The sequence below is a fragment of the Pristiophorus japonicus genome, chromosome 12 (assembly GCF_044704955.1).
Source record: "Pristiophorus japonicus isolate sPriJap1 chromosome 12, sPriJap1.hap1, whole genome shotgun sequence".
Lineage (NCBI taxonomy): Eukaryota > Metazoa > Chordata > Chondrichthyes > Pristiophoridae > Pristiophorus > Pristiophorus japonicus.
In genome coordinates this window covers 33,475,045-33,498,890 of record NC_091988.1, presented here as the reverse complement: position 1 = coordinate 33,498,890, position 23,846 = coordinate 33,475,045, and the positions used below count along the sequence as shown (strand labels likewise).

The window sequence follows — 23,846 nt, the reverse complement described above, 5'->3', positions numbered from 1 at the left end:
AACACAATTTAAAGTTGCACTTTATCAGATTGGTAAATGTATCTGGTCTAACATCCCTTTAAAGGCATGGCCAAGTTCAGTAATGCTCTAACTTACTCTGGGTAAACTTCTTTAACATACCCTGACCTTTACACCAAGATGACAGAAAAGTTACATAGGTCAGGACCTAATCTATATAAACCAACAATGCTTATAAAGCATGATCCTTAAATCAATACATCAACTCTCTTTAATCTATGTACTAGATTTCATGAATGCATTTATACTTCATAATGCTTTTCATTCAAATATGCCATTTTTTTTAAAGTTTTATATTTAAATTTTTATTCATGTTTCAATGCCAAGTGTTGAATGACTCAAGAGTTAAAACTGGGCTCCTCACAATGCTCAATTATCAAAAGGAATGCCACAGATAAACAGTCTTGCAATTTCAAGAATCATATCTGCTAGAAAGAGCAGGTGTTCAACTCCTCTGCCAGTAAATGGATTTTTCTAAGAGCTCGTGGACGTAAAATGGAAGACAGAAGTAAAACTATGTCACTGCTAATGCAGATCAGTGCTTGAAAGATATAAATTAATGATCCACATTAAGTATTATCAAAGGTTCACTGAACAATCTTATATACATATTTAGAAAATGTACATATTCCTCTTTTACTTTGATTTAATGTATCACATAGCTGCAAGTTTAGTGAAACAGCTGCACAAGAGGCCACAGACGCAATCTTCTGTCAATTTTTCCTGTCACAAAGGCCAAGAATGTAACATTAAAAAAATCAAATCCAACTTCAATGAGACCTGTACAAGAAAAAAAAGCTGCATTTCCAATGCTTAGAAATGATAATTTTCTACAATATGCACATGAAGATTGATGATAATGAGTAAGAACAAAGTATGAACAGAATATATTGCGGGCAGGGATGGAAGGGAGAGAGAGAGAGAGAGGAGTGGGGAAGTGGGAGAGAGAGAGAGAGAGGAGTGGGGAAGTGGGAGAGAGGGAGAGGAGGGAGAGAGGGAGTAAAGGGGGGAAGGGGGAGAGAGGGGGGTAAGGGGGATGAGTGATTCGGTATGAGAGAACAATGTTATCCCAAAAATGGAATGAAAACCTACTTATATTGATAAAGATGGTGAAGGTCAAAGGTTCTGAATAAGGCTCTTTCATTTTTTAACTAATGCCCAAAAACACAAAGCTACTTGTATTAGCCATTAATTAGGCTACATCATTTCTACAGTCCATGGGATAGTTACTGTAGGAAATGGAAAAATCATAATGGTGCAGCAGTAGGTACCTTTCTGAAGCGGAGATTTAGGTGGACTGTTAATAAGTGAAAGCATTATACTGTACTCATGCAATATTCAAGCTGGGAGAGTTTGTTTGCACCCTAGAGAACACCAGAAGGAAAAAAAAATTCAACACTTATCTAAGGATTGTATTCTATACTCAAAGTTGAAGTGTGAGAATGAGAATATATATTCTGTGAAACTACAGATTAAAACAGAACTCAGAGATAATCTTTGGGTAAATTTGAAGTTGGGCTGGTGGACAACCAGATTTTATGGACTCATTGCACCCTTTTACGGGTGTAAAACGGGCACAATGAGGCCTAATTTTTTTGAGCAAGGACCTGTGCTCCAAGGATGTCTGAAAAACGTCCAAACTGAAATTACATCGGCCCATTTTGCAGCAGTGACCAACAACAGGTGTTCGGCTCCTTACATATGTAAATGAGGGATCTAACACCTCTTTTCGGCCCACTTACAAAATTCAATATCACAGACGCCCGTGTTCAGATGAACAATAAAGATCCTAAAGCATTATATGAGGAAGAGCAAGGTAGTTCTCCCCATGCCCTGGCCATCATTTATCCCTCAACCAACACCGTAATAAAAACCTACAGAATAACCAGTCATTTATCTTATTGCTGTTTGTGGGACCTTGTTGAGTGCAAACGGGCTGCATCGTTTGCTTACATGAAAACTATGATTACACTTAAAAACTAATTCATCCGCTGTGAAACACTTTGGGCTGAGGACAGGAAAGGTTCCGTATAAATACAAGTTCTTTCTGCCTTTCTTCCTAAATGAAGTTCCACATTTGGGAAAATTCAGGTTTCTGCGCATCCTTTGTTTCCTCTCCATTTCTTCAGTTTTTGATGTACTGACTAAAACGTAAGGTTTCTTTGTGTTAAATTTCTAGTTTTTATTCACTGCTAAAAGGCTTTGAACAACTCCCCTTTTAACATTTATTTTCCATTTTGCTTGTAATTCGGGACAAAGAAAGACAACATTAAAGATAAACAGGGATTTGTTCCTCATGCAAATGTATTTCAAGGTTACTGGGGATGGAGGGCAACCAGACCTTTTACCAAACATATAAGATATGCTGTCCTAACTTATGAATAAATTTCAAGCACTGGATAATCATAGAATCATAGAATAGTACAGTACAGGAGGATGCCATTTTCCCATTGAGTCTGCGCCAGCTCTTTCGAAGAGCATTCCAGTTAGTCCCATTCCCCAGCTCTTTCCCCACATCCCTGCAATTTTTTCTCCTTCAAGTATTTATTCAATTCCCTTTTCAAATTTACTATTGAATCTGTTCCCACCACCCTATTAGGCAATGCATTCTAAATCCTAACCACTCGTTGCATTAATAAAAAGTGTTTCCTCATGTCGCCTCTGGTTCTTTTGCCAATCACCTTAAATCTGTGCGTGCCCTCTGGTTATCAACCTATCAGCCATTGGAAACTGCTTCCCTTTATTTACTCTATCTAAACCCTTCCCAAATTTTGAACACCTCTTATCATATCTCCTCTTAGCCTTCTCTGCTCTAAGGAGAACAACCCCAGCTTCTTCAGTCTATCCGCATAACTGTAATCCCTCATCCCTGGAACCATTCTAGTAATGCGGGATCATTCTTGGAGCAATATGTGAAATGAAAGCCAGCAACCAATACAAATTTAGAAAATATAAATTTAGGGAAATGAAAGACATTGGACCATCATATGATTGAAGATTTTTGAGGGAGGACGAGGGGGGAAGGAATCACTTGGATAGTATCAATAAATAAAAACAAGCGCACCACTAGCAAAACTAATGAACTGCCAAGAGGATGAGAAGGAAAGCCAAAATGATTAAATAAAATCCTCGCAAAACTTCCAAATGCCTAATGTTTGGCATTAGGAATGGTAGAAAAAAGTTTGTAAACTCCTAAAATTTGTGGTAAATTGTAACAATGGAATTGGAAAAGTTATAAAGAGTAGATTTCAAAAATAAACTTCCCGCCAAAAATATGAATTTCTGGAATTAACGATAATACCTTTCAGTGTCTTGCCTGGACAATGGTACAACCCCATATTTAGATCTTAGAAAATAAGATCTATGATATAAACAATCAGAAAACGCTGGAAATACTCAGCAGGGCAGGGCAGCACCGGTGGAGCTAGAAACAGAGTTAACGTTTCAGGCCGGTGACCTTTCGTCAGAACTGGACAACGTTAACTCTGTTTCTCTCTCCACAGATGCTGCCTGGCCTGCTGAGTATTTCCAGCATTTTCGGCTTATATTTTGGATCTCCAGCATCGGCAGTATTTTACCTCTTGCATCTGTGCAGTGTGTTACAAATAAAGCATATATGTGATATACACACACACACACACGATAATCTGCACATTATCTCTATTATATATCTTTACATTGTAATATATTAAAAGCCTGCAGTATGATGTGCTTTGTCAAACACTTTGTGTCACACTTCCTGTACTGCTTCCTTGTAACAGTTCTCAGTCACATTTGAGTTGAGTCAAATTGATTATAGTTGTTATAATTATCCCCAAATTTATTAATCTACAAACATTACAAACTCATATCTCTGGTTGGGTCATTTCTCGGTGATTGATTCCCAGCCGTGGGCCTCCCAAGCACCATCTCCCAGTTTTGACAAATTGGCTTTGGATAATTGAGGCGGTACAACTTTGTTCCCACCATATCTTTTTAGTAAGTTTATTAATTGTGACTTTTCTTTATTCATTGGCAGCATATTTTTCCTCCTCTTTATTTATTTCCCTGTCCTTTTCCACATTTATTCATTAATTTAATGCATGACCTTTCCTGTTCATTTATTTCCCTCACCACTATCACCTTGAATAAGCTCTCATCCACCCCATCTAGAGCAATTGAGAGAACAGATATATGGCAGGGTAAATTACCGACCAGACCAAGTACAGGAGTGAATACTGAAGCCATAGCCACCACAGCAGATCACACGGATGGCATCAATAACACCTGTCTCTGTAACCCAAACAGCAGGCTTCAGAAGAAGCTTCAAAACATTTCAATTTTGCTTTGCTGGCTCTTTGGGAACACAGTTCATTCATGTTTTTCTTCACAGCTCTCTCCCTTCTCAGAGAAGCCTCCTGCTGTAGGTTTCTCTGTTATCTTCCTTTCATTCCTCATTATCTCTACTGTCAATTAGCGGCACAAATCCTACTCTAGTATTTCTCCATCTCCACAAAAGCAATTGCCAAATAAGTGAGAGGTGCATTTAACTCTTATTTCACTTTACCACAGCCCAGTTCACACTAATTGAGGTATAATGTGGGGTGGGGTGGGTCTCACAAAGGCCTTTGACACTGTCAACCGCGAGGGACTATGGAGCGTCCACCTCCATTTCGGCTGCCCACAAAAGTTTGTCACCATCCTCCGCCTGCTCCACGATGACATGCAAGCCGTGATCCTGACCAACGGATCCAATCCACATCCGGACCGAGATCAAGCAAGGCTGCGTCATCGCACCAATGCTTTTCTCCATCTTACTTGCTGCAATGCTCCATCTCATAACAAATAGGAGCAGGAGTAGGCCTTTTGACCCCTCGAGCCTGCTCTGCCATTTAATAAGATCATGGCTAATCTGATCAGGGACTCAGTTCCACTTCCCTGCCCGCTCCCCATAACCCTTTATTCCCTTATCGCTCAAAAAACTGTCTATCTCCGCTTTAAATATATTCAAAGACCCAGCCTCCACAGCTCGCTGGGGCAGAGAATTCCACAGACCTACAACCCTCTGAGAAAAGAAATTCCTCCTCATCACAGTTTTAAATGGGATGCCCTTATTCTGAGACTATGCCCCCTTAGTTTTAGTTTCCCCCATGAGTGGAAATATACTCTCTGCATCCATCTTGTCCAGACCCCTCATTATCTTATATGTTTCGATAAGATCAACTCTCATTCTTCTGAATTCCAATGAGTGTAGGCCCGACCTACACAACCCATCTTCATAAGTCAACCCCCTCATCTCCGGAATCAACCTAGTGAACTTTCTCTGAACAGCCGCCAATGCAAGTATATCCTTTCTTAAATACGGAGACCAAAACTGCACACAGTACTCCAGGTGTGGCTTTACCAATACCTTGTACAGTTGTAGCAGGACTTCTCTATTTTTATACTCTATCCTCCCTGCAATAAAGGCCAACATTCCATTTGCCTTCCTGATTACTTGCTGTATCTGCATACTAACTTTTTGTGTTTCATGCACAAGGACCCCCATACTGCAGCACTTTGCAATTTTTTTCCATTTAAATTATAATTTGCTTTTCTATTTTTTCTGCCAAAGTGGATAACCTCACATTTTCCTACATTATACTCCATCTGCCAAATTTTTACCCACTCACTTAGCCTGTCTGTATCCCTTTTCAGATTTGTTGTGTCCTCCTCACAATTTGCTTTCCCACCCATCATTGTGTCATCAGCAAACTTGGTTACATTACACTCGGTCCCTTCATCCAAGTCATTAATATAGATTGTAAATAGTTGATAGTTAACAGCAGACTCAACAAGCTCCCCGCTGGAGTGGAACTAAACTACAGAACCAACGGGAACCTGTTCAACCTTCGCTGCCTCCAGGCTAGATCCAAGGTCGTCCCTGCCCACATTGAACTACAGTACGCGGACGACGCTTGCATCTGCGCACACACAGATGCCAAATACCAAGCCATCAACATCACCTTCACCGAGGCATATAAAAGCATGGGCCTTACACTAAACATTCGTAAGAGACAAGGTCCTCCACCAACCTGACCCCACCACACAGCACTGCCCCCCAGGTCATCAAAATCCATGGCATGGCCTTGGACAACGTGGACCATTTTCCATCCCTCGGGAGCCTATCAGCAAGGGTAAGACATTGATGACTAAGTCTAGCACTGCCTCCAGTGTGCCAGCCAGTCTTCGGTCGCCTGAGGAAGAGAGTGTTTGAAGACCAGGACCTCAAATCTGGCACCAAGCTTATGGTATACAGGGCATTAGTGATACCCTCCCTCCTATATAGCTCAGAGATGTGGACTATATACAGCAGACATCCCAAAGTGCTGGAGAAGTACCACCACAACACTGCCTCCGCAAGATCCTGCAAATCCACTGGGAGGATAGACACACCAATATCAGTGTTCTCGCGCAGGCCAACATCCCCAGCATCGAAGCACTGACCATGCTTGACCAGCTCCATTGGACGGGCCACATCGTCACGGCACGAGACTCCCTAAGCAAGCACTCTACTCAGAACTCCTATGCGGCAAGCGAGCCCCAGGTGGGCAGAGGAAACGTTTCAAGGACACCATCAAAGCCTCCATGATAAAGTGCAACATCCCACTGGCACCTGGGAATCCCTGACCCAAGACCGTCCAAAATGGAGGAAGAGCATCGGGGGGAGGGGCTGAGCACCTCGAGTCTCGTTGCCGAGAGCATGCAGAAATCAAGCGCAGACAGCGGAAGGAGCGTGCGGCTCCCCACCCACCCTTTCCTTCAACCACTGTCTGCCCTACCTATGATTGAGACTGTAATTCCCACATTGGACTGTACAGCCACCTGAGAACTCATTGTTAGAGTGGAAGCAAGTCTTCCTCGATTTCGAGGGACTGCTTATGATGATGACACACTAATTGCACTCAGCCATTCAGAAAACATCTGTGATTGACAAGTTAATCAGAATAGATTTGCTTTGTGTACCGTATTTTTGCAACTATCTTTTTACTGTTCATCAAAATATAAGTAAAAATTAAGACCCAACCTTAGTGAAACTGCATGGCTCGGTCTCTAAAGCACACAATTTCACTATACTCAAGTGATATGGGTAGAGTACAAATGTGGGCTGTGTGCATACAGGAGTCTGAAAACGACAGATGACATTAGGTATGCTATATCAGAATTCTGCCATTATCTTTTTTTCAGTTATTAACTTTAAGGTACTGTTTAACATATCCAAGTTTACAAGATCCTACCAATACCTAATTTGTATAACAATTAATTATAGTAATTAAGGTAGGCATCTAGGACTGGCTTCTCTTGAGTCACAATTCTATGGCCGGTGCTTAAATGTCTCTATGGTGCTTTCAAAACTTTTAAGTCAATTATCTTCCCCTTGAACTTCATCTACTAGTATAATGGGAACCTGTAACCAATTTGTTAATGACATCTGCTCAATAACATCCACCATTTGAAATGGGGCAGCGGCAGGCTTGTCCAAGGGACTTTACTCTATAAAGAGACATAGGAAACCAATTTAACTTGTCAAGGTGGCAGCCATTAGCTTGGAAAGGTTATGCAAATACTGCAGAGGGATGATAAACTGCAGGCCTCTCTTACTGTGTCAAACATAAATAAACCCCAAAAGGAACCAACAGCTAACATGTTTGTTGTGCATTGCAGGCAGGTGAAGAAACACCTTCATGTTAGATTAGCCTGGTGACTCCCAGAGGCACTCCGATCCCGAGAATAAAATCTGAGGATCTTTGATTTAAGTGCAAAGCTCAGTGAATGTCTGTATCGAACAGCTGTTTTTTTTCTCTCGGCACAAGTCCAAGGAACAATATACAAGCACATGAGCTTGCTGTACAGGACATTTCATAGGACTGGAGCTACTTCATAGAAAAATGTATACAGCAACGCAATAGATAATTAATTTAAGCTACTCATTAGTCCTCATACTGCAACTCTAGAATATAAAATCTTGCATCTGTAATATTTGATCTTGTAATGAGCCATATAATGAGCTAGAAATTGTGGTTGGAGGCGCACCACCGGCGTATGTCTCCGACCCGTGAAACATTTCCATGCACCAGGTTGCAGAGAGTTCTGGTCTCGGGCCTCCAGGTGGATGTCAGCATAAAGGCCCACGGATCCCAGGCAGTTTGATAGCGTCCCTGGGATCACATGGGCCCGGTCCTCCAATCACAGGAGGATTCCATTGCAGTCATTTCGAAGAGAATCCCCTAATGATATGCAATGGCACCCCAAATAATTAAACAATTTACACAATTCTAATAAATATAAACCTACTGAATTTCAATTTTATTCACAAGTCCCTTCATTGCACTAACTCAATAAAAAAAATAATTTTTTGATAATTTTAAACATTTTAATCCCGGCCAATATTTTCATAAACTAATTTCAAGTGTATATGCATCATTTTTGATTCTTCAATATTTAGTTTAAGGCTTATATATACTCTTACGCTGATAAAAACAGGCCCTACCAGCCATAAGAATTCCATGGGCAATTGATGGGCTTCACCAGCAATACTAATTTTACAGTTGGTTCATATAATGTGTCAAGGCATACCTTGACAGATCGCAAGTTACAGGACCTTTCAGATGGATTACGACGCCGTGCACTCAGTCACGAAGACCACAATTTCTGCCCCAATCGTTACCAATTAATTTATGCTAAGCACATGACACCAATCGGATCCCAACATTGGTCAGTGCTAACCACATACCACTACAGACAAGTCTCATCACGGGACAAAAAAAGTCAACCTATCTCTTCTCCTCCTCCCCACGCCCTTTAATACTCCACCGCAAGCATTTTACCCAGCCTCTGCTCTCTGTATTTGAAGCTCACAACTTATAATATTTATTGATTTATTTATTGGATGTTTAATCATTTATAATTGAATAATTCACTTATTCCATATCTACATAAATAAAAGTGCTGGAGAACGAAGACGAGAGTTCCAATCTCTGAATATTGGGTTGACGATCAGCCAGATACTCTCGCTCGATGGGAGCAGGGGTAGCTCTGCCAATCAAAAGACTAGACTCAGTCCTCTTAATAAAAACAGAAAATGCTGGAAATCTCAGCTGGTCAGGCAGCATCTGTGGAGAGAAGCAGAGTTAACGTTTCAGGTTGATGACCCTTTACTGGGTTAACACCCAGCGGGGCACTTGCGCCCAATGGGAGTGGCATGGTGCACCCCGTCCAGTCACCGATTTATGGCATCCTGGTTGATTCATCTGCAAGAAGATTCTGTTAAGCATGAGCTGAAACATATTTCCAATTTGAATATGTTCTGAATAAAATCTCAAACAATTTTTAATAGCTTGCAGACTACATTAACAACTTTCAAAATCTTTTATCTATCCGTCTGACAGCTTGAGAAGATCGGCACCAAACATGAATAATCTGTGTGTAAAATTTATTCCAAAACTTTATTTTACTTTTATTAAGTGAACTTTTTGAATGGACATGTATTTCCAGCTTCCAAAGTATACACAGATTTTCTTCAATACAATATTTATAATTCATTTCTGTAGAGTGCCAACATATTATAGCAATATATCAAAATGCCGTAATTGCATGGCATCATCCGTGCATAACAAATCTTAAGATCAAAATATTAATTTAATAACATGTTGTCACATGTAATAACATCTTTTGATCATTTGCCCTCAGGAAGGATTTGGAAAAAGAGTAACTTTAATTGGTGTGTATGTATTCATGCAAGCCAGAGGTCTGAGGCAATACTAATGAGCTTGTTTTTATATTTCCTCAAAAAGTGTAAATAATAAGCGATTTGCTAGCTTGTCTGGTTAATGGAGAAACACCTCACATCCATTAGATTAAGACTTTGATCCCTGTTTGTTGCATGTACAGAGATACAAGATAAAGTCAGGGACACAAGCAAGGAGGTCTTTAAAGCAGGTTGATGTGCACGCAATTTTTTTTAAATCAGAAAGCTATGATGCAGCAAGACCCAGAAAAAGACTGGGAGAAGGATACAATTCAGGGGTAGTTAGATAGTACTAATGATTATGCATAATGTTAAGTCACCTACTGTTATAATCTGCATAATATTACACTTGTGGCCTACCTCGACTATGCTTGATATGTTCATGTATTGTTATAGGCGTATAATGTTAGAATTAGCCTGTTTATAATGTGTCTAATGTGATGCAAATGTACAGTCACAATTAACAAAAGATTAAATAATGTTGTAGGTTGAAATACAGTATAACAACATGCACTGTGGAAATCAGAAGAGAGATGTCCTGGTTGTAAACAGGGGATCTGCCCTCTTACTCCTGCTGCCTCGTATCGGATGGATCAAACGATTGGTTCCTGAATGTTACAATAAAATGTTGTAACGGTCAGCCCATAGGTGCAGGACTTTACTGGATCAACAACCTCACCAAACATTAAAGTACTCGCAAAGCAAAGCTCAGCTAGACTCTCTGAGGGTTCAGTGGGCAAAGGATCCCCATCGCCCCGATAGCTGCTCTCTGATCCCCTATCGCACTATTTGAAGTGCAGAAGAGTTCGGTTAAAGTCCTGGTCAATTTTATCCCTCAACCAACGCCTATAATGGATGATCTGGTCATGTAGCTCATTGTTGTTTGAGGGACCTTGCTGTTTGTAAATTTGCTGCTGCATTTCCCTATATTACAACAGTGGCTGCACTTCAAAAGTTCTTCATAGGCAGTAAAGCACTTTAGGGTATCCTGAGTTAGTGAAAGACTTTATATAAATGCAAGTGCTTTCCTTTCTTTAAATATTGGAGACTATTAACTTTAAGTCTGAAGTCTGTAAAGTTTAGACTGAACATGTGGAGCTGATGGACACCCCCTTAGAAAATAGTAGCAAAAATCAGATTGAAACAGATCACGGCAAGGTGTAAAATATCATATATTTGCAATTTCCAGTGGTAGGCTTGTCAAGATTTGAGTTCCGGAAGAATTTTTATGAAATTTACTCATCTCACTTTAAAATGGAAGTAACTGAACTGTAAGTAAGCCTGGAAAAAGGATTAAAATTATGTTTTTTTTCAAATGCTGAAAAATAGTATTAATTTAGCACTACAACAATTTCTCCATTTACAATAACATGTAAATATTGTCATATTATTTTGAACTGGGTGGAATACAAGTCCTTTCTCACCACTACCTTTCAATATTGTAGCAAAAAGTTATTGTTTAACACCACTTCAGTTCTCCAAATGTGACATTTTGAAGGCAACACCAGAGCAATATACTTTTATGGCTGGTTCTGTTTGCTTTGCAATAAAAGTGCAGGTCTGTTTGAGTACATTTCAGTATTATTGGATATGTACACAGACACACACCTACTCAGTCCATTTGCAGGAGAGAGCAAGAACACAGAAACATTAGCCAAGTTTGTTTAAAATGTAGTGAAGCATTTTGAGCTGAGATGATTCCTTAAAGACTTTCAAACGTCACTTGTGGATAGTGAATGGCAGAGCCAGTTTTATAAGGCATGCAGCATCTAAAGGATAGAAGACACTAACACAGAGTGTGGTTAATATCAAGTGAAGTTTTTTTTTAAGTGAATAGAGGAGTACAGTAATAATAGAATAGGAGGAAATATTACATTAAAATACTCCTTTATTTATTCTGAAAGTACTATGAATGATAAAATATTGAAGTTTCATATATTCCGGCAGACAAACCAGAAATTGATTTTTTTTATGATTGCAAAAACGGAACGTTGCAAGTTTTGAACACAGTAAACAGATTTCCAATCTCCAATTTCTGGTGAAGGGAGAACGATCATATCTTGCTACCCCACAGAAGTTAGCAGATGCCAATAGGTTTCTTATGAGAAAAGAAAAATCACATTGAAGAAAAAAGTATTATAAAATGAAGCAGACATATTGGGCTAGAATTTCCTATCAGCCCGCCAGCACCCGATCGCCGCCCAAAAGACAGCTAAGACTGAGAAGATTACCGCCAGAATACTCCCCCAAAAATAAAAAAATCCGCTGAGCGAAAAACATGGGCCCTTGCATCCCCATTCTGGGCGAAAAAGTGAAATTTAGGATCGATTGGGAGGTTCATAAACAAAATGGGTTAAAAATGTTAATAATCAATAAAAATTTACCCCGAGGCTGTGGGTTGGGCCTAACAGAAGAAAAACAATAAAAATAATTTTTCAAAAAACATCAACTGTGCTTTTTGGAGCAACTAGATTTTTTTGGAATAACTTAAAAATCGCAATTCTCCCCATTTAATTTGCTCCACTGTAACTGAGGTAGGTTTTTTTTAAGTTCGGTTTTTTTTCCAAAAGGGGGCGTTACCAGCCACTTACACCTGTTTTGGCCATTTAAGCAAGTTTAGCCAGCTAAAACTTACTCCAAACTAACTTAGGCCAGAGTAAGTGACCACTTTTGTACATTCTGAAACATTCTGCCGTGAGTTAAGAGATCAGCGCAGATAGCCAGAGATTGGGGGGGCAGAGGGGGAAGGGAAGTGAGAGCACTAAACACCTTCTCAACAACTTTTATTAAGCATAAAAACCATCAATAATAATTAAAAAGTAAATAAATAAAAAATAAAACTTAAGTCCTACCTTCATACTGGGCTGAGGAAGTCAGCGGCCGGGAGGCCACTCGGCCGGGGATAGGGGCGGGAGAACTCACCGGCAGGTAGGCAGTCAGGAGAACTCACAGATAGAGTTAAGAGTGCAGGTGGATGGTGTTTGGCACGGAGTATTGGTGACTGTGAGCCGTGGAATATGAAGTAGTGAGTGCAACAGGCTGGCTCTCCGCAGTGACGGACAGTCTGCCCCGGCACCGGCCCCAGCAGGTGTAAGTGCAAATGGCGGGCAGACGGGTGTCAACAGCGGCTCTGAGCAAAGCTCACACGCTCCCACCCATTCCCAGCGTAGCCGACCGAAAGCTCCTCTGCCGCATTCGCTCACACATCAAGACTGAGACTGGCAAGCTGGGCTGCCCGGCCCAGGGACCCGATGAGCAGCGCTACATTATTTGCAGAGGATGTTGAAATCAATGACTTCTGAGCTGATTACTTACGTTGCTTACAAGAAAAGGGCCAGTCAGCTTCAAAACAAGGAGGAAAGGAATCCTGGGCTAGAAATCCTACCTTCATCTGACCACTCGGCTAGGGAATAGGTCGGCAACTGCGAGCAACGGGTTCCTCTCAGGCTGCAAGACGCGCTGGGGGCGAGGAGCTACTGCACATGTGCGCACACTCCAGCGTGCATGTGCAGAGGTCCCGGCACTGTTTTCAGCGCCGGGCCCTGGCTCCCCCACCCCCATTGGATGTGGTGCACCACGCCGAGGCTGAAGACGTCCTGAGGAGCGGGGAGAATTGGAAGGTAACTTTTCGGCGCTCTTTTTATTCTAGAAAGTCAGCACACCTCATGGAGGTGCGCCGTTTTTAGAGATGGGGGGGGGGGGGGGCGAGGGCGGGGGAAACTTGGGCCCAACAAAACTAAATCACCACAACACATTTTTAAAATAATTAGTAAAAAACCAATTGAACCTTTTTCTTGAAGAGCTACTCGCCTACCGCCCAGCTCCGCTAATCCTCGTGGGTGTTTTTTTAAAATACTTATCTACAGGTCAACGCTCAGCTAAATATCGCGCCAGGGCGATCTCAGGACGGTGCACGACAGTGGTCCCCTCCCCAGCGGTACCGCGAAACCACCGGCGTAAATCAGGTAAGGAAATTTTTGCTCACCTGATTACCGCCCACAATGGCCAATACCGCCCAGAAACCAGGCGGTAAGCCAATGGAAATTCCAGCCCAATAACCCTTAGAAGACTGAAAGATCATTCCAAAGTTCTCACTTTTTCTTTCTTTGGAGGCAAAGAAATATGAATTTCTATAATTATTCAGGGTGAATCTTATTAAGTAGAATTGAAGTAAAATAGAGATTAAAACATTTTAATTCATAGCATTCTTGTGGGTGGGGGGGAGGAAACACACACTGATATTGGTGCTGAAATGTTGTTTTAGTCCTCAAAGGGTTAGAAGTTTATCTTAGCGAACAAGTCAGGTTGTCAGAGACGCACTTCAAGCTGTAAGGGCATCTCTTGATTAAATCAATCCATTTGTTTTACATAACCAGAATTCTGAGCATTACCCCAAAGTCACTAAAGAAAATGTGCTAGCTGTGCAATGAACAAATCAAACATAACAATTAATAGCTGTGTCCACAGCTTCCTACATGCAATTTCCCCTGTTTTAAAATTACAAGGTATACCTGATACAGCCCAGTCCTGCCAGCCAACCATGAGACCACTGTAAGCCTCTCGCTCTAATTGGATGATGTGGTGCATAGTTAGAATGAATAAATGCTTCCTCAATAAGTCCTAATGACAATAAGCCAGGCCTGGTGCTACAGGGGAAGACCACAAGCTCCACATGTTGGCTTAGAAATGCAAAAATCAGGATAGGTGTCTTCGTGGTTATCAAGAGTCTTTGTTTTGCAATTTACAACCACATTAGGCAGCTCAAATTCCTAGCCACTTTACTCAGTAAAGTTTTTAAAATGAGTGAACACAAAACTTTGGTTTGATTGACTGCAAGCAGTCACACACACAGTCTCAGTAACTGAATTATATTGGGAACAATCTGGGGGGGGAGGGGGTGACGAGGAGCACTATTGACAATCCACGTCCGCAAGTACACATCTATACGTCTGGATTCAGTTTGCAGTCCAAAGATCAATGACTGTTCTACTTCAAGTTTTACCCATTTGTTATGAACGCAAGAAATAGGTTTGCTCGAATGCAATGCCTGCCTGCCACAGATAAAACATTATCATTTTTTCTTTCAAACAACTATTTCGCTGTTAGAACTTACTCTTTCCCATGAGACAGCCTAGCTTGCCAACTACAAGTCTGCCTGTAAAATGCAAATTGTCTAGACTTGTTTTCCACACTTGAACTAAATAAAGATCGACAGTGAGAATATTCCACAGTATTATCTAAAACAAAAAATAAGTACATGTTATGTATGAAAACACAAGTCGCAATAAACAGCTATTTCCGGCACACTTTTGTCAAAGTAATTTTCAATTATAATGCAACATTTTGTCAAGCACAATTGTAATTTAAGTGCGGTACTGATCAAAGATCATACACAGAACGTGCAAATATAATGGGGGTAAAAATAATAGAACTTGGAAGCAATGGTGCCTTTGTTCCAATATATGTTAAGATAACATAAGAAAATAAGAAATTGGAGCAGGGGTAGGCTATTCAATAAGATCCTGGCTGAACTCCAAATCAACTCCACTTTCCTGCCATATCTCCATATCTCTTGATTCCCTTAGTGCCAAAAATCTATTGATCTCTGTCTTGCATATACCCATCAACTGAACATCCACAGCCCTCTAGGGTAGAAAATTCCAAAAATTCACAACCCTGAGTGAAGAAACTTTTCCTTATCTCAATCCTAAATGAGACCATGACCCCGAATTCTAGATTCTCCATCCTGGGGAAAAAGCCTCTCAGCATCCATCTTATCAAGTCCTCTAAGAATGTTACGTTTCATAAAAATCACCTTTCATTTTTTTAAACTCTAAAGACTATAGGCCCATTCTACACAATCTCTCCTCATAGGACAATGCTTTCATCCCAGGAATCAATCTAGTAAACCTTCTTTGCACTCCCTCTAAGACAAGTATATGTTTGCTTAGTTAAAAGACCAAAACTGTGTACCAGGTATGGTCTCACTAAGGCCCTAAATAATTGCAGCAAAACTTTCTTACACTCACACTCCAACCCTCTTGAAATAAAGGCTAACATACCATTTGCCTTCCTAATTGCTTACCATACCTGCATGTTAACTTTGTGACTCGTGTACAAGGACCCCCAGATCCCTCTGAATCCCAACATTTACTAGTCTGTCACCTTTTAAAAATGATTCTACTTTTCCATTCTTCCTACCAAAGTAGATAATTTCACATTTCCCCACATTTTACTCCACCTGCCAACTTCTTGCCCAATCACGTAAGTGGTCTATGTTCCTTTGTAGCATCTTTGAGCCCTCCTCAGCTTATTTTCCCACCTAGTTTTGTATAGTCAGCAAACTTGGATACATTACACGTGGTCCCCTCATCAAAAGTCACTGATATAGATTATACGACCCAAGCACTGATCTTTGCGGCATTCCACTAGTTACACCGCCATTCTATGGTTGTTTGTGTCCTCCTCGGTATTCACTAAGGAGGACACAAACAACCTTCCGGATATAAAAGGGGTCAGAGGGTCTAGTAAGGAGGAGGAACTGAGGGAAATCCTTATTAGTCAGGAAATTGTGTTGGGGAAATTGATGGGATTGAAGGCCGATAAATCCCCAGGGCCTGATGGACTGCATCCCAGAATACTTAAGGAGGTGGCCTTGGAAATAGCGGATGCATTGACAGTCATTTTTCAACATTCCATTGACTCTGGATCAGTTCCTATCGAGTGGAGGGTAGCCAATGTAACCCCACTTTTTAAAAAAGGAGGGAGAGAGAAAACAGGGAATTATAGACCGGTCAGCCTGACATCGGTAGTGGGTAAAATGATGGAATCAATTGTTAAGGATGTCATAGCAGCGCATTTGGAAAGAGGTGACATGATAGGTCCAAGTCAGCATGGATTTGTGAAAGGGAAATCATGCTTGACAAATCTTCTGGAATTTTTTGAGGATGTTTCCAGTAGAGTGGACAAGGGAAAACCAGTTGATGTGGTATATTTGGACTTTCAGAAGGCTTTCGACAAGGTCCCACACAAGAGATTAATGTGCAAAGTTAAAGCACATGGGATTGGGGTAGTGTGCTGACATGGATTGAGAACTGGTTGTCAGACAGGAAGCAAAGAGTAGGAGTAAATGGGGACTTTTCAGAATGGCAGGCAGTGACTAGTGGGGTACCGCAAGGTTCTGTGCTGGGGCCCCAGCTGTTTACACTGTACATTAATGATTTAGACAAGGGGATTAAATGTAGTATCTCCAAATTTGCGGATGACATTAAGTTGGGTGGCAGTGTGAGCTGCGAGGAGGATGCTGTGAGGCTGCAGAACGACTTGGATAGGTTAGGTGAGTGGGCAAATGCATGGCAGATGAAGTATAATGTGGATAAATGTGAGGTTATCCACTTTGGTGGTAAAAACAGAGAGACAGACTATTATCTGAATGGTGACAGATTAGGAAAAGGGGAGGTGCAACGAGACCTGGGTGTCACGGTACATCAGTCATTGAAGGTTGGCATGCAGGTACAGCAGGCGGTTAAGAAAGCAAATAGCATGTTGGCCTTCATAGCGAGGGGATTTGAGTACAGGGGCAGGGAGGTGTTGCTACAGTTGTACAGGGCCTTGGTGAGGCCATACCTGGAGTATTGTGTACAGTTTTGGTCTCCTAACCTGAGGAAGGATATTCTTGCTATTGAGGGAGTGCAGCGAAGGTTCACCAGACTGATTCCCGGGATGGCGGGACTGACCTATCAAGAAAGACTGGATCAACTGGGCTTGTATTCACTGGAGTTCAGAAGAATGAGAGGGGACCTCATAGAAACATTTAAAATCTGATGGGTTTAGACAGGTTAGATGCAGGAAGAATGTTCCCAATGTTGGGGAAGTCCAGAACCAGGGGTCACAGTCTAAGGATAAGGGGTAAGCCATTTAGGACCGAGATGAGGAGAAACTTCTTCACCCAGAGAGTGGTGAACCTGTGGAATTCTCTACCACAGTAAGTTGTTGAGGCCAATTCACTAAATATATTCAAAAAGGAGTTAGATGAAGTCCTTACTACTCGGGGGATCAAGGGGTATGGCGAGAAAGCAGGAATGGGGTACTGAAGTTGCATGTTCAGCCATGAACTCATTGAATGGCCTACTCCTGCACCTATTTTCAATGTTTCTATGTTTCTATTCGAAAAATGAACCGTTTATTCCTACTCTGTTTGCTGTCCATTAACCAATCCTCAATCCATGCCAACATATTACCTCCAATCCCATGAGCCCTAATCTTGTGCAACAACCTCCTGTATGGTACCTAATCGAATGCCTTCTGAAAATCCAAATATACCACATCCACTGGTTCCCCCTTATCTATCCTGCTCGTTGTAGCCTCAAAAAACTTGAATAAATTTTTCAAACACTATTTCCCTTTCATAAAACCGCATGGACTCTGCCTAATGATATTCACAATCCAAGTAAGGCCACACCTGGAGTACTGTGTACAGTTTTGGTCTCCTTATTTAAGGAGAGATGCAATTGCATTGGAGGCAGTTCAGAGAAGGTTCACTAGGTTGATTCCTCAGATGAAGGAGTTGTCTTATGAAGAAAGGTTGAGCCTATACTCATTGGAGTTTAGAAGAATGAGAGGTGATCTTATTGAAATGTATAAGATTTTGACTACGTTACACTCGGTCCCTTCTTCCAAGTCGTTAATATAGATTGTAAATAGTTGGGGTCCCAGCACTGATCCCTGCAGCACCCCACTAGTTACTGGTTGCCAACCAGAGAATGAACCATTTATCTTGACTCTCTGTTCTCAGTTATTTAGCCAATCCTCTATCCATGTTAATATATTACCCCTAACTCCATGAACTTTTATCTTGTGCAGTAACCTTTTATGTGGCACCTTGTCAAATGCCTTCTGGAGGTCCAAATATACCACATCCACTGGCTCCCCTTTATCCACCCTGTTCGTTACATTCTCAAAGAATTCCAGCAAATTTTTCAAACATGACTTCCCCTTCATAAATCCGTGCTGCCTGATCGAATTTTTCTTTTCCAAATGTCCTGCCACTGCTTCTTTAATAATGGACTCCAACATTTTCCCAACCACAGATGTTAGACTAACTGGTCTATAGTTTCCTGTTTTTTGTCTGCCTCCTTTTTTAATTGGGGCATTACATTTCTACTCCTGCTCCTATTTCTTATGTTCTTATGATGATTTTCTTAGTGCCCTGCTACCACGTCCTTAATAATAGATTTCAGCATTTTCCCTACTACTGTCAGGCCAACTAGCCTATAGTTCCCTGCTTTCTCTTTCCCTCCTTTCTTTCTTGAACAGCAGAGTTACATTTGTTACCTTCCAATTCACAGGGACTGTTCTAGAATCCAATAAATTCTGTAGGATTAAAACCAATGCATCCACTATCTCTGCAGCCACCTCTTTTAAAACCCTAGGGTATAGGCCTTCAGGTCCAGGGGATTTGTTGGTGCATAGTCCCATTAATTTCTCCAGTACTTTTTCTTCACTATTATTAATTACTTTAAGTTCTTCACTGTCATTAAACCCTTGGTTTCCCCACAATTTCCAGTATGTCCTTGTGTCTTCTACTGTGAAGACAGACACAAAATATTTCTTTAACCTCGCTGCCATTCCTTATTCTCTTCCGTCTCTGCCGCTAAGGGAGCCACATTTACTTTCGCCAATCTCTTCCTTTTTACCTTCTTGCAAAAGCTTACAATTTTGTTTTATATTTTTTGCCAGTTTACTCTCATATTTTATTTTCTCTTGCTTTATCAATTTCTTGGGCATCTTTTGATGATAGCTAAATCCTCCCCAATCCTTACTACACTTTTTGGCAACATTGTAAGCCTCTTTTAATCGAATAATATCCTTAACTTCTCTCTTTAGTCATACCCAGTAGAGATTTTCTTCCTCAATGGAATGTATATTCATTGAGAATTATGAATTATTTATTTAAATGTTTGCTATTGCTCATCTACCATCCTAGCTTTTAATCTAATTTCCCAATCTATCTCAGCCAACTCGCCTCTCATACCACCGTAATTGTCTTTGTTTAAATGCAAGACGCTAGTTTCGAACTTAACAACATCACTCTCAAACTTAAAATGAAATTCTTCATATTATGATCACTCTTCCCCAGAGGATCCTTTACTATAGGATTACTAATTAACCCTGTCTCACTACACAATACTAAATCTAAAATAGCTTGTTCCCTGGTTGGTTCCATGATGTATTGCTCTCAAAAACTGTCCCGAATGCATTCCATGAACACGTCCTCCAAGCTACTTTTGCCAAATTGATGTTCCCAGTCTATATGAAGATTAATGTCCCCCACAATTATTGCACTATCCTTGCTATGTGCTTCTCTAATTTCCTGATTTATCCTGACTTGTTACTAGAAGTGGAAACTGATCTGATACTTTATGCAAGCTTTTTGATACAATCAGAATTAATAACATTTAAAAAGTTGAACTTACTTACTATTAGACTTGTACGGCATCTTTGTTAAATCATGCGTATTGCTGGGATTCTTAAGAATAGAAAATCATATTTAAGACACTACTGCTTTAACACACCTTTTATATAAAGCTGTACTGCTGCCATCATCTGAACCCCAGTTAAAATGCTTATATCAACCAAATGCATTTGTTTTTACAATAAACTTATCGTGGGGTCACAAGAGCAAGTTTATAGAACAAGAGAACTTGCATTTATATAGCACCATTCACAAGTTCATAAAATCTCAAAAGTGCTTCAATTAAGTATTTTTGAAGTGTAATCACTATTGTAAATGTAGGAAAATGTGATAGCTAATTTGCAAGGTCCCCACAGAGCAATAAGATGAGTAATCAAAAAGGGTAATGGAATGTTGGCACGGGTTTGGGAATTCAGAACTGAAATGATAATTGTTTAGAGCCTTGGTCAGACCTCATCTGGAGTACATAAGAACATAAATAGAAACAGGAGTAGGCCATACAGCCCCTCGAGCCTGCTCCGCCATTCAATAAGATCACTGCTGATCTGATCATGGACTGAGCTCCACTTCCCTGCCCACTCCCCATAACCCCTTATCATTTAAGAAACTGTCTATTTCTGTCTTAAATTTATTCAATGTCCCAGCTTCCACAGCTCTCTGAGGCAGCGAATTCATAGATTTACAACCCTATGAAAGAAGAAATTTCTCATCACAGTTTTAAATGGGCGGCCCCTTATTCTATCGTGCCCTCTAGTTCTAGTCTCCCCCATCAGTGGAAACATCCTCTCTGCATCCACCATGTCAAATCCCCTCATAATCTTATACGTTTTGATAAGATCACCTCTCATTCTTCTGAATTCCAATGATTAGAGGCCCAACCTACTCAACCTTTCCTCATAAGTCAACCCCCTCATCCTCGGAATCCAATCTAGTGAACCTATTCTGAACTGCCTCCAAAGCAAGTATGTCCTTTCATAAATATGGAAACCAAAACTGCACGCAGTATTCCAGGTGTGGCCTCACCAGTACCTTATATAGCTGTAGTAAGACTTCCCTGCTTTTATACTCCATCCCCTTTGCAATAAAGGCCAAGATTCCATTGGCCTTCCTGATCGTTTGCTGTACCTGCATACTATCCCTTTGTGTTTCATACACAAGTACCCCCAGGTCCTGCTGCACTTTGCAATCTTTCTCCATTTAAATAATAACTTGTTCTTTGATTTCTTCTGCCAAAGTGCATGACCTCACACTTTCCAACATTATACTCCATCTGCCAAATTTTTTGCCCACTTACTTAGCCTGTCTATGTCCTTTTGCAGATTTTGTGTGTCCTCCTCACACATTGCTTTTCCTCCTATCTTTGTATCATCAGCAAACTTGGCTACATTACACTCAGTCCCTTCTTTCAAGTTGTTACTGCGTTCAGTTCCAGGCACTGAATCTTAGGACAGATATACCGGCCTTAGAAGGTATATAGTACAGATTTACCAGAATACCAGGACTTAAAGGGTTAATTATGATGATGGGTTGCATAGAGACACTATTTCCTCCAGTGAGGAAATCCAGAACAAGAGGTCATAATCTTAAAATTAACGTTTGGCTATTTAGGAGTGAAATCCGGAAGCATTTTTTCACAAAGAGGAAGTGGAAATGTGAAATGTTCTCCCCCAAATGGCTATGGATGCTGAATCAATTATAATTTTGACAGATCGCTAGAATTTTGTTAGGTAAGGGTATCTAAGGGATAAGAACATAAGAAATTGGAGCAGGAATAGGCCATTTTGTCCCTCGAGCCTGCTCCGCCATTTGATATCATCATCATCATAAGCAGTCCATCGAATCAAGGATGACTTGCTTCCATGTCAAAAAGGGATGAGTTCACAGGTGTTTTAATGAAGGACCTAATATTCCAGGTCCTGAACTACATCTTGATGGGTGGAAGATGCCTGTGCGTGGATTTTTTTAACGTGTGGTGGCCATTGCACACCAGCCACCACACTGGCTTGACAGAGCTAGGTCTTAGTCCAGTGGCAGGGATTAACCAAGACGACTGGAGACCAGCTCTGCTGCATAGACCTAGTGCGCACACGTATCGCAGTGTGGGCTGGCCCATACTGCCCCTGGGCCTGAACTCACGCCTCTCCTGGGGCCCCGATCACATCGCTCTACGAACTCACACCGCTCCTTCGCCCCGACCTCGCCGCTCCTGCTATGCCAGCCTGCGCTCCAATCAGTGACCTTGATTTGGGCGACCTCAAATCCAATCGCCCTCTTCATAGCTGTCACCCTTCTGTAGCAGCACGTGGTGTGTCTTGTAGTGGCATGCCTCCACGCTCTTTTAAGGCCCTGACCTGCTTCTGATGTTCCTCACAGGTTGGGGCCATGGTGAGAATGCTATCATTGTAGCGTTCACAGATCAGGTCATGGCTGATCTGATCATGGACTCAGCTTCCCTGCCCACTCCCCATAACCCTTTATTCCCTTGGATATGGAACAAAGGTGGGTAAATTTCTGATTGAATGGTGGAACAGGCTCAAGGAGCAGAATGGCTAACTCCTTTTCTTAAGAGTGACCAGGTCTGTTTTTGCAATGTTGGTTGAGGGTTAAATATTAGCCAGAACACAGGGAAAACTCCCTGCTCTTCTTCTTCGAATAGTGCCATTGGATCTTTTATGTCCGCATGAAAGGGCTGATGGAGCATGGATTTAACAACAGCACCGCCAACAGCGCAGTATTCCCTCAGTACTGCACTGAAGTTTCAGTCTACATTATGTGCTCTCTGGATAGGGCTTGAAACCACAACTTTCTGACTTGGAGGTGAGAATGCTACCATTGTGCAGTGTATACAGGTCGGGGGCGGGAGTGTTTTGTGGGGGGGGTGGGGTGGAAAAGAAGCTTGCACCATGCATTGATCGACTATACATGGGACTGGGAGAGGTTTGTACAGTACATTGATCAGCTTCCTGGGTCGGGGAGAGAGGTTTGTACAGTGCATTGATCAGCTTCCTGGGTCTGGGAGCGAGGTTTGTACAGTGCATTGATCAGCTTCCTGGGTTGGGGAGAGAGGTTTATACAGTGCACTGATCAGCTTCCTGGGTTGGGGAGAGAGGTTTATACAGTGCATTGATCAGTTGTTCCTGGGTCAGGGAGAGAGGTTTATACAGTGCATTGATCAGTTGTTCCTGGGTCAGGGAGAGAGGTTTATACAGTGCATTGATCAGCTTCCTGGGTTGGGGCGAGAGGTTTATACAGTGCATTGATCAGTTGTTCCTGGGTCGGGGAGAGGTTTGTACAGTGCATTGATCAGTTGTTCCTGGGTCGGGGTGCGAGGTTTGTACAGTGCACTGTTCACATTGCTGGGAAGCAGCATGGGTTAATGGTGAATCTGGTCAGGTGCTTAGTTCACTAGTGACAACCAGAACATGCACCTGCACCTTCCCTTCTAGCTGTTCCCGTAGGAGTCTCAGCTTTTTACGATGCAGCAGTGAACAGGATGTCAAGGAAAGGATGAGTGCAGAATACTGGAGCAGAGAAAGCTGGCATTGGATGAGAAGTGGCAGGTGCTGGAGAGAACAGCATATAGCCATG

General features: G+C 41.5%; 1 protein-coding gene across 1 annotated transcript in view; it reads right to left on the bottom strand.

The window, feature by feature from the left end:
• The window catches only part of LOC139277180 (ERC protein 2), a 918,863-nt gene that overhangs the window by 262,275 nt on the left and 632,742 nt on the right, over positions 1–23,846 (bottom strand). The gene's annotated exons all lie outside the window — the stretch shown is intronic.